The 12476-nt window shown below is 33.5% G+C and overlaps 1 pseudogene; it reads left to right on the top strand.

Annotated features, from left to right (window-relative positions):
- The first annotated feature begins 3401 nt into the window (after positions 1-3401).
- On the top strand, positions 3402-3783 carry LOC110207554 (large ribosomal subunit protein eL31 pseudogene; annotated as a pseudogene).
- The last annotated feature ends 8693 nt before the right edge of the window (positions 3784-12476 follow it).

Here is a 12476-nt window from a genome sequence, read left to right as displayed (position 1 = left end):
CCTCAGCACAACACTAGACATGAGGGTCCTCTGTGGGCCTCAGGGCAGCATCAGTGCAGCACCAAGTAAACAGCCAAGGCTTGTGGCTCCTGGTACAGGAAGCCTGAGATAGTGCCCCATCCACATGAAAGCAAGCTCAAAATTAAAAAAAAAAGAAAGAAAGAAAGAAAGAAAGAAAGAAAGAAAGAAAGAAAGAAAGAAAGTTCAGAAAAAGGCCAAAAAAGATGAGCAAAAAACAATTAAAAAAAAAAAGAGTCTGACCATAGAAAGTTATTATGGTGAGAGGGATGATCAAGACACAAACTCAGAAGAGGACAACAGTGTCAAAACACTTACAGGCAAAGACCCAAACAAAAATGGGAAGTGGTCTCAAGCCAGGAAGAACTCATGGAAGAGCTCAAAAAGGAGCTTAAAAATCATATAAGAGAGGTAGAAGAAAAATTGGGAAAAGAAATAAGAGTAATGCAAGAGAATTATGCAAAAAGAGTCAACAGCTTGGAAAAAGAAAATAGCTGCTTAAAAAGCAGAATTGGCCAAATGGAAAACAACTCCTTAAAAAGTACAATTGGCAAAATAGAAAAGAAAGTACAAAAGTTAATTGAGGAAAACAATATCTTAAAAGTTAGATTTGGGCCAATGGAAGCTAAAGACTCTCTGGGACGTCAAGAATCAACCAAACAAGTTCAAAAGAATGAAAAAATAGAAGAAAATGTAAAATACCTCATGGGAAAAACAATTGACCTGGAAAATAGATCAGGAGAGATAGTGTCAGAATCATTAGACTACCTGAAAGCCATAATCAAAAGGAATACTTGAACAACATCTTTCAAGAAGTTATCAAGGAACACTGTCCCAGTATCCTGGAACCAGAAGGCAAAATAGTTATTAAAAGAATCCATCGATCATTCAGGAAAGAGATCCCAAAATAAGAACTCCATGGAACATTACAACCAAATTTCAGAGCTATCAGATCAAGGAAAAAATACTGCAAATGGGCAGACAGAAATAATTCAGATATTGAGGAGCCACAATCAGGATTGCACAGGACTTAACAGCTGCAACAGTAAAAGATCAGTGGTCATAGAAGATGATATTCTGGAATGCAAAAGAGCTAAGACTACAACCAAGAATCATTTACCTGGCAAAATAAGCATAATACATCAAGGGTGGGGGGGAATGGTCATTCAATGAAACAGAAGGATTTCATAACTTTCAGAATTAAACCAAAAATTTGATCTTCAATATCAAGACCCAAGAAAAGCATAAACAACCATATGGGGTGGGGGGAAGGGGAGTCAATAGAGATAAATTGCTTACATCCCTACATGGGAAGATGGTACTTGTAATTCTTTCAAATTGTGTCACTATTAGTATAGCTAGAAGGAATATACATAGACAGAGAGTACAGGTACAAGGTAAATTTGAGAGAATGACATAAAAAGTAATTAAGGGATGAGAAAGAGAAAGGGAGGGGGAAGGTAAAATGGGTAAATTATTTCACATAAAGAGGCATGAAAGACCTATTACAGTAGAAGAAAAGATGGGCAGGTGGGTGATGGGCTTCACTTGAACCTTGCTCTCATCAGTATTGGCTTAAAGAGGGAATAATATACACATTAAGTTGAATATAGAAATCTATCTTACCTGATGGGGAAGTAGGAGAGGAGGAGATTAAGTAAAGGGGAGGGAACTGACAGATCAGGGGCGGTGGTAGACAAAAGCAAAACACTGGTGAGGAGGGAAAGGATGAAAAGAGAGAGGACAAACAGGAGGAAAAATAGGATGGAAGGAAATACACAGTTAGTAATCATAACCATGAATGTGAATGGGATTAACTCTCCCATAAAATGGAAGTGGATAGCAGAGTGGATCAAAAACCAGAATCCTACAATATTGTTTACAAGAAACACATCTGAAGCACAGAGACACACACAGAGAATAAAGGTAAGGGGTTGGAGCAGAATCTATTATGCTTCAGCTGAAGTGAAAAAATAAACCCAGAGGTAACAATTCTGATTTCAAAGTAAAAACAAAAAAAAAAACATAATTAAAAGAGATAAGGAAGGAAACTACAAAAGGTACCAAAGAAATGAAGCAATATTAATACTAAAATATATGCATCAAGTGGTATAGAATCAAAATTCTTGAAGGAGAAATTAAATGACAGGAAGTTAAGTTACAGGAAGAAATAGACAGCAAAACTACAGTAGTGGGGGACCTCAACTATCCCCTCTCAGAACTTCATAAATACAACCAAAATATAAACAAGAAAGAAACTAAGGAGATAAATAGAATATTAGAAAAGTTACATGTGACAGACTTTTGGAGAAAACTGAATGAGAACAGAAAGGAATATACTTTTTTTTCTCAGCAGCATGTGGAACCTACACAAAAATTGACCATACCTTAAAAATAAAATGTGGAAAGGCAGAAATATTAAATGTATTCTTTTTGGATTGAAATGCAATAAAAAATTACATTCAATTGGAAACTAAATAATCTAATCCTAAAGAATAAGTGAGTTGAAGAACAAATCATAGAAACAATAATCTCATTAAATAGAATGACAACAATGAGACAATGTACCAAAATTTATGGGATGCAGACAAAGCAGTTCTTAGGGGAAAATTTATTTCTCTAAATTCTTACATCAATGAAATAGAAAAAGAATAGATCAATGAATTGGGCATGCAACTAAAAAAAATTAGAAAAACAACAAATTTTAAAAATCATCAGTTGAGCACCAAATTGGAAATCCTAAAAATCAAAGGTGAGAATAAGATTGAAAGTACAAAAACAAAAATACTATTGAGCTAATAATTCTAGGAGCTGGTTTTATGGGGGGGGGAACCAATAAGATAGGTAAGACATTGGTTAATTTGATTATAAAAAAAGAAAGAAGAAAACCAAATATCTAGTATCAAAAATGGAAAGGGTGAAAATACCACCAATGAAGAAGAAATTAAAGCAATCATTAGGAAATATTTTGCCCAATTATATGCCAATAAATTGGACAATCCAAGTAAAATCAATGAATATTTATGAAAATATAAATACCCAGATTAATAGATCAGGAAATAGAATGCCTAAATAATCCCATCTTAGAAGAAGAAATTGAATAAGCCATTAATGAACTCCCTAAGAAAAAATCCCCAGGGCCAGATCGGTTCACAAATGAATTCTACCAAACATTCAAAGAAGAATTAATTCCAATACTATATAAACTATTTGGAAAAATAGGTGGAGTCCTACCAACCTCCTCTTATGACACAAAAACAGTGCTAATAACTAAACCAGGAAGAGTTAAAACAGAGAAAGAAAATTATAGACCAATTTCCTGATGAACATAGATGCAAAAATTTTGAACAAAAAACTACTTTTCTGACCTGCTCCCCAGCAGGATGGCTCCCTCAAAGAAATGTGGAGAGAAAAAGAAGGGACATTCTGCCATCAATGAGGTGATGACCAGAGAGTATACCATCAATATTCACAAGAGGATTCAAGGAGTAGGCTTCAAAAAACGAGGTCTAAAAGGAAATCCACAAATTTGCCATGAAAGAAATGAGAAGTCCAGATGTACTCATTGACACCAGACTCAGCAAAGCTGTTTGGGCTAAAGGAAGAAGAAATGTTCCATACTGTATCTGAGTGCATTTGTCTAGGAAACACAATGAGGATAAAGATTCACCAAACAAACTATATATGTTGGTTACTTACATGCCTGTCACTACTTTCAAAAGCTTACAGTCTATGTGGATGAAAACTAAATTGAACTTCCTTTAAATAAAGTTATAAAATCTCAAAAAAAAATACTACCAAGATGATTACAGCAATATGTCACAAGGAGTATATACTATACCCAGGTGGGATTTACACCAGGAATGCAGGGTTGGTTCAATATTAGGAAACCTATCAACATAATTGACGATATCAATAACAAAACCAACAGAAATCAGGATTATCTCACAGATGCTGAAAAATCTTTTGACAAAATACAGCATCCATTCCTATTAAAACAATAGTGAGCATAGGAATAAAGGGATTATTCTTTAAAGTGATAAGCAGTATCTATCTAAAACTAACAGCAAGTATTATCTGTGATGGGAATAAGCTAGAAGCCTTTCTAATAAGATCTGGGGTGAAGCAAAGATGACCATTATCACCGCTATTATTCAATATAGTACTAGCAATGTTAGCTATAGCAATAAGAGAAGAAAAAGAAATCAAAGGAATTAGAACAGGCAACGAGGAAACAAAACTATCACTCTTTGCAGATAATATGATGAAATGCTTAGAGAACCCAAGAGAATCAACTAAAAAACTACTTGAGATAATTAACAACTTTAGCAAAGTTGCAGGATATAAGATAAACCCACATAAATCATCAGCATTTCTTTATATGACCAACAAAGGCCAGCAGCAAGAGATAGAAAGAGAAATTTCATTTAAAATAACTGTAAGCAATATAAAATATTTGTGAATCTAGCTGCCAAGACAAACACAATTACAAAATACTTTTCACACAAATAAGTCAGATCTAAACAATTGGAAACATATCAATTTTGCATGGGTAGGTGGAGCCAATATAATAAAAATGACAATTCTATCTAAATTAATTTGCTTATTCAGTGCCATAACAATCAAACTACCAAAAAATTACTTGATAGAGCTAGAAAAATAACAAAATTCATCTGGAAGAATAGAAGGTCAAGAATATCAAGGGAATTAGTGAAAAAAAATACAAAGGAAGGTGGGCTAACAATACCAGATCTCAAACTATATTATAAAGCAGTAATCATCAAAACTATTAGGTACTGGCTAAGAAATAGAGTGGTAGATCAGTGGAATAGATTAGGTACACAAGATACAGTAGTCAATGACCATAGTAACCTAGTGCTTGATAAACCCAAAGGCCTCAGCCTTTGGGATAAGAACTCACTATTTAACAAAAACTGCTAGGAAAACTGGAAAACAATAGGCTACAAAGTAGGTACAAACCAACATCTCACACCATATACCAAGATAAGATCAGAATGGGTACATGATGTAGACATAAAGGTGGCACCATAAGCAAATTGAAGAGCAATGAATAGACTACTTGTTAGGTCTATGGGAAAGGGAAGAATTCATGGCCAAACAAAAGATAGAGAGCAATATGAAATATAAAATAGATAATTTTGATTGTATTAAAATAAAAAGCTTTTGTACAAATAAAACCAATGCAACCAAGATTAGAAGGAAAGCAGAAAGATGGAAAACAATCTTTACAGCAAGTGTCTCTGATAACGGCCTCATTTCTCAAATATATAGAGAACTGAGTCAAATTTGCAAGAATACAAGCCATTTCTCAGTTGATAAATGGTCAAAGGATATGAATAGGCAGTTTTCAGATGAAGAAATCAAAGCTATCTAAAGTGATCTAAATCACTTTTGATTAGATAAATGCAAATTAAAATAACCCTGAGGTACCACCTCACATCTATCAGATTGGCTAAAATGACAAAATAGGAAAATAATAAATGTTGGAGAAGATGTGGGAAAACTGGGACGCTAATGCATTATTAGTGGAGTTGTGAACTGACCCAACCATTCTGCAGAGCAATTTGGAATTATGCCCAAAGGGCAACCAAACTCTGCATACCTTTTGATCCAGCAATACCACTTCTTGGTATGTATACCAAGTATGTTACCACATACTTTGGTATGTATTCCAAAGAGATCATAGAAAAGGAAAAGGGAGCTATATGTGCAAAAATACTATAGCAGCCCTTTTCATGGTGGTAAAATATTGGAAATTGAGGGGATGCCCATCAATTGGGGAATGCCTGAATAAGCTGTGGTATATGAATGTAATGGAATACAATTGTGCAATAAGAAATGATGAACAGGCAGATTTCAGAAAAACCTGGAAAGACTTGTATGATCTGATGCTGAGAGAAGTGAGCAGAACCAAGAGAATATTGTGCACAGTATCAGCAACATTGTGTGATGACCAACTATGAATGATTCAGCTCTTCTCAGCAAAACAATGATCTAAGATAAGCACAAAGGACTCATGAAGGAAAATGCATTATCTCAAATAATTTAATGCATTATCTCAAAATGATTATCTCCATAGATTCAGATAAAGCTTCTGACAAACTACAACACTAATTCCTATTTAAAAAAAACACTAAAAAGCATAAGAATAAATGTAGCTTTCCTTAAAATGATAAGTTTTATCTATCTAAAACCATCAGCATGCATTATCTGTAATGGGCATAAACTAGAAGGCTTCCCAATAAGATTAGAGGTGAGGCAAGGATGCCCATTATCACCACTACTATTCAATATTGCACTTGAAAGGCTAGTAATGCCAATAACAGAAGAAAAATAAATCAAAGGAATTAGAATAGGCAATAAGGAAACAAAATGATCACTTTTTGTAGTTGATATGATTGTATACTTAGAGAATCCCATAGAATCAACTAAAAATCTAGTTGGAATAATTAACAACTTCAGCAAAGATACAGAATATGAAATAAATCCACATAAATCACCAGCATTTCTATATGTTAACAACAAAGTCCAGCAGCAAGAGATAAAAAGAGACATTTCATTTAAAATTACTTCAGACAATATAAAATACTTGGTAGTCAACTTGCCAAGACAAACCCAGGAACTATACAAACACTATTACTAAACATTTTTCACACAAAGTCAAATCTAAATAATTGGAGAATAATATTAATTGCTCATGGGTAGGCTAAGCCAATATAATAAAAATGACAGGTCTGCATAAATTAATTTACTTGTTCAGGGCCACACAAGTCAAACTACCAAAAATAATTTTATAGAGCTAAAAAAAAAATAACAAAATTCATCTGAAAGAATAAAATGTCAAGAATGTCAAGAGAATTCATGAAAAAAAGATGTGAAGGAAGGTAGCCTAGCAGTACTGGATCTCTAACTGTATTGCAAAGTGGTAATCAATCATCAAAACAATCTGGTACTGGCTAAGAGATAAGAGTGGTGGAACCGGGTTGTTCAAGGCATGTGATGGGAACAGATTCAGTCTGATTTAAAGGGTACAGACATTTTAATCACTTTACTTACATAATTCCGAGTTGCTTTCCAAAATTGTTATACAAGTCCACCAAAAATGAATTGATGTGCCTATCTTCTCACTACCCCTCCAACTTTGACTGTTGCCAATTTTTTTTGTCATTTTTGCTGATTTGCAGAGTATAAGGTAAAATCTCAGGATTGTTTTGATGTGTAATCTTCTTATTAGTGATTTGTAGCACTTTTTTTAAACGTGGTTGTGAATACTTTGTAGTTCTTTTGAGAACTGTTTATTCATGTTTTTTGATCACTTATGTATTGGGGAATGGCAATTAGTCATTCATATATACTTATATATATATGTATATGTGTTTATGTGTGTGTGTGTGTGTGTGTGTGTACGTATGTATATGTCTTGGATACCAAACTCTTATCAGAGAAATTTAAATACAAAAATATTTTCCTATTCAACCACTTCCTTTCTTATCCCAGATGCATTAAAGTCTGTGCAGAAGCTTTTCATTTCAAGTAATCAAAGTTATCTGTTTTATCTTTTGTAATTGCCTCTGTTTCTTATCTGTTTTCCATAGCTGTGAGAGGTATATGATCTATTTCACTGCTAATTTTTTATAGTATGATCTTTATTATTAAGTTTGTATATCCATTTAGAATGCATTGTGAAATATGGTATGAAGTGTTGATCTAAATTAAATTTCTGTCAGACTGCTATCTAGTTTTCCTAGCAATTTTTAGCAAACAAGGAGTTTTCTGCTAGATAACCTATGTTTTCCACTTTATCAAATACTGGGTTATTGAGTTCTATTGTTTCTTAATTTCCCTTGTCTAGTCTATCTTTTCATTCTTTAATCAATACCAGATGGTTTTGATGACTGCTGCTTTATAATACAGTCTGAGGTCTGGAAGTGCTATTCTTCCTTACTTCTTTTCATCATTGCCCTAGATAGTCTAGATCTCTTTTATCCCCAAATGAATTTTATTATTATTTTATCAAATTCTATAAAGTATTTCATTGGTAATTTGGCATAGCATTTTGTTGCTGTTGTTCAGTCGTTCGGTTGTGCCCAACTCTATGTGACCCCATAGACTTGGTCCATAGGGTTTTCTTGGCAAAGATACTGGAGTGGTTTGCCATTTCCTTCTCCAGTGTGTCTCCATTTTACAGATGAGGAACTGAGGCAAATAGGGGTTAAATGACTTGTTCAGGATCATACAGCTAATAAGCATCTGAGGGTATATTTGAACTCAGATCTTCCTGACCCCAGGCCCAGTTCACCGCAGCGTCTAACAGCCCCATGTATAGCATTACAAGCGTAAATTAATTTTGGTAGCATTTTCATTTTTATTATATTGACATAGCCTAGCCATGAGCACTGAATATTCCTCCAGCTATTTAGTTTGTTTTTTATTTATTGAAGGAGTGCTTTGTAATTGAATCTATACAAGTCTTTAGGATTGCTCTGGGAAGTTGATCTCCAGATATTCTACGCAGTTTTGTAGTTTTTTGGAATGAAGTTTCCCTTTCTATTATTGCTTCTTTTGTTTGCTATTATTGTATAGAGAAGCTATCGATTTCTGATTATTTATTTTTTTCAACTTTGCTAAAGTCATTAATTGTCTGAATTAGTATCTTGATTGATTTTTTGAGGTTTTCCAAGTAAGTCATCATATCATTAGCAAACAAAGATAGTTTTATCTCCTCTTTATTTGTCGTTATTCCTTTAGTTTCTTTCTTTAGTCTTCTTGCTATTGTTAGGATCTCCAGAACTGTATAAAACAATAGTGAGAAGAGTGGTATCCTTGCAATAAGATGCTTGTTTTTTTGTTTTTTATTTATTTTATTTATTAATTAATTAATTTCGATTTATCAACAATCACTTCCATATGCTTTTGAGTTTAAAATTTTTCTCCCCCTTCCTCCTCACCACTCTCCCCAAGACAGCACACAATCTGATATAGGCTATATATATATATATACATTCTTATTAAACATATTTTCAGATTAGTGATGTTATAAGTAAAAGTTAGGACCAATAGGAGGAACCACCAGAAAGAGGAAACAAAATTCAACTGAAGAAAAAAATAGCAAATAGTATGCTTCGATCTGCATTCAGACTCCATAGTTCTTTCTTTGGATGTGGATAGCATTTTCCTCACGAGGCCCTTGGAGATGTCTTAGATCCTTGCATTGCTGAGAAGGGCTAAGTCTATCAAAGTTAGCCATGGCACAATGTGGTTGTTACTGTGTACAATGTTCTCTTGGTTCTGCTCACTTCACTCAGCATCAGACCATACAATCTTACCAGGTTTTTCTGAAGTCAGCCTGTTCATCATTTCTTATAGCACAATAGTATTCCATTACATTCATATACCACAACTTGCTCAGCCATTCCTCAACTGATGGGCATCCTCTCAATTTCCAATTCTTTGCCACCATGAAAAGAGCTGCTATGAATATTTTTGTACATGTGGGTCCTTTACCCATTTGTATGATCTTTTTGGGATATAGCCTTAGAAGTGCTATTGCTGGGTCAAAGGGTATGCACATTTTTATAGCCCTTTGGGCATAGCTCCAAATTGCTCTCCAAAGTGGTTGGATCACTTCACAACTCCACCAACAATGCCTTAGTGTTCCAATTTTCCCACATCTTCTCCAACGTTTATCATTTTCTTGTTTTGTCATCTTGGCCAATCTGATAGGTATGATATAGTACCTCAGAGTTGTTTTGATTTGCATTTCTCTAATCAATAGTGATTTAGAGCATTTTTTCATATGACTATAGATGGCTTTAATTTCTTCGTCTGAGAACTGCCTGTTCATATCCTTTGGCCATTTATCAATTGGGGAATGATTTGTATTCTTATAAATTTGACTTAATTCTCTATATATTTTAGAAATGAGTCCTTATCAGACAGACTGGTTTTTTTGTTTTGTTTTGTTTTAAATAGATGCTTTTTACGAGATTAAAAAAGGTACCTCTATGCCTATATTTAGTGCAGGGTTTTTTTTGGCACAAAAGAATGTCATTCTTTGTCAAAGGCTTTTTCTGTGTCTATTGAGGTGATCATGTGGTTTTGGATGTTTTGGTTTTCAATATGATTAATTATGTTAATTGTTTTCTTAAAATTGGACCATCCTTGCATCCCTGGTAGAAATCCTACTTAATCATAATGAATGATTTCTTAGATAAATCACTGTAGTCTGTTTGTCAGGATTTTGTTTAGATTTTTTGAGTCAATGTTCATTAATGATATTGGTCTAGTTTTTTTGCCATGTTTTATCTTTCCTTGGATTTGGTATTAGGATTATACTTGTCTCACAAGAGGATTCTGGTTGGATTTTTTCTTTCTCAATTTTTGAGAATAATTTGTGAAGTATGGGTACTAACTGTCCTTTGAAAGTTTGATAGATCTGGCCTCAGACACCTGATCACTTGATACTTACTAGCTGTGTGACTCTGGGCAAGTCACTTAACCCCAACTGCCTTGCAAAAAAAAATAGTTTGATAGAATTCTGCAAATCCATCAAGTCCTGGAGTTTTTCCTTCAGTAGTTCCTTTACAGCTAGCTCTATTTCCTTTTCTGAAATCAGGTTATTTAAGATCTCTATCTGGTCTTCTGAAAATTTGAGTATTTTGTATTTTTAAGGTATTCCTCTATTTCTGTTGTTTTCCTTAAGGCATTCTTCTATTTATTTTAAGGTATTCTTCTATTTCATTTTTGTTAACATATAACTGTGTATGATATGTTCTAATTATTTTTATTTCTTCTGGTTTTGCTGTTATTTCATTTTTCTTATTTGATATTTTATTGATTTGATTTTCTGTTCTCTTCTTCTTAATCAGATCAGCTAAGGGTTTATCAATTTTATCAGTCTTGCCAATGAACAAGCTTTTGCTTTTTTTCCTGTTTCTTCTCTAGGGCTTCCCCCCCTCCAATTTATCTAGTTCCCCTCTAATTGTTAATATCACCTCTTCTGTGCTTATTTTAGGTTTGCATTTTTTTGCTTTTTTATTTTTAAAAATGCATATCCAAGTAATTAATCTTTTTTCTGTTTTGTGAATGAATGATGGTAAGGATATGATTTCCCCCTGAGGACAGCTTTAGCTGCATCCCAGAAATTTTGGTATATTGTTTCATGATTATTTGTTACATAGTCATTGTTTCTTTGATTTGTTCTTTGACCCATTCATTATCTAACATTTCATTGTTAAGTCTCCATTTGGGTCTGTATCTTTCGTTTGTGATCAATGAACCAATTTCTATTCTTATTGTATTATGCTCTGTAAAGGATATATTAATTATTTCTTCCTTTTTATACTTATTTGCAATATCTTCGTGCCCTACTAGATGGTCAATTTTATAAAAGTTCCACGAGCTACAGAGAAATATGCATATTATTTTGCTGTTCCATTTAGAAGTTGTCAAAAGTCTTTTAACTCTAGTTTTTCCAGAAATCCATAGTTTCTCTTTTGTTTATCTTTCTGTTAGACTTATCCAAAATGGATAGGCAGATATTGAAGTTTCCTGTCACTACTGTGTAACTCTCTATGTCTTCTTGAAACTTAGATTATCTTTCCTTTATGAATTTGGATGCTAAGGCAATTTGGAGTGTATAGGTTTATTCCTGTTATTGGTTTGTTGTCTATGGTTCCTTTCAACATAATATGCTTTATTTGTTTGTCCCGTTTATATTTTAAATGTTTGCTTTTTTTGCTTTGTCTTATAGCATAATGTAAAATCCTGATTTTTTTTGACTCACTTGATGCATAATAAATTATTTCCATTCCTTTGGTTTTATTTTGTATATGGCTTTGTTTCTTAAATGTATTTCTTGTATCAGATTGTAGGTTTTTGTTTTCTTAGTCAATCTGTCGCTTTCCTTCATTTATTGGACTCTTTCCATTCACATTTAAAGTTATGAGATTTGTATTTTCCTCCATAAGTCTCTAAATTTGGAATTTTTAAAAAAAGTATGATCCCTCCCCCCCCATAAATATAGTATTATGTTCCTTCAATTACTTTAATCTTTTTTTTTAAGGTGGCCCTGTTCCCACTGGCTCTCTTCACCCTCCCTCCACCCCTCTTCTTCTTCTTCTTCTTCTTCTTCTTCTTCTTCTTCTTCTTCTTCTTCTTCTTCTTCTTCTTCTTCTTCTTCTTTTTTTAATCCTTTTTCCCTTTAGGGTTTTGTTTATTTCTCTCTTCTGCTTTTGTCTGGTTGTATATTTCCCTCCTCTCTTTTTTTCTCTCAGCCTCTTCCATCTTATCTTCCCCTTTTTTCTCTTCCCCTTCAGTTAGTTCTATTCATTATTTTTTAAAATTTTATTTTTTCATCCCTTTCCAAAAAGGATTTCTCTCCTTTCTTCATTATCTGTCTTCTCCTTCTGTTTACTCTAGACCCTCATTCTCTGATG

The sequence above is a fragment of the Phascolarctos cinereus genome, unplaced genomic scaffold, assembly GCF_003287225.1.
Source record: "Phascolarctos cinereus isolate Bilbo 61053 unplaced genomic scaffold, phaCin_HiC Scaffold_2;HRSCAF=192, whole genome shotgun sequence".
Lineage (NCBI taxonomy): Eukaryota > Metazoa > Chordata > Mammalia > Diprotodontia > Phascolarctidae > Phascolarctos > Phascolarctos cinereus.
The sequence above is the reverse complement of the archived record's forward strand: the minus strand, read 5'-3'. Positions and strand labels throughout refer to the sequence as shown.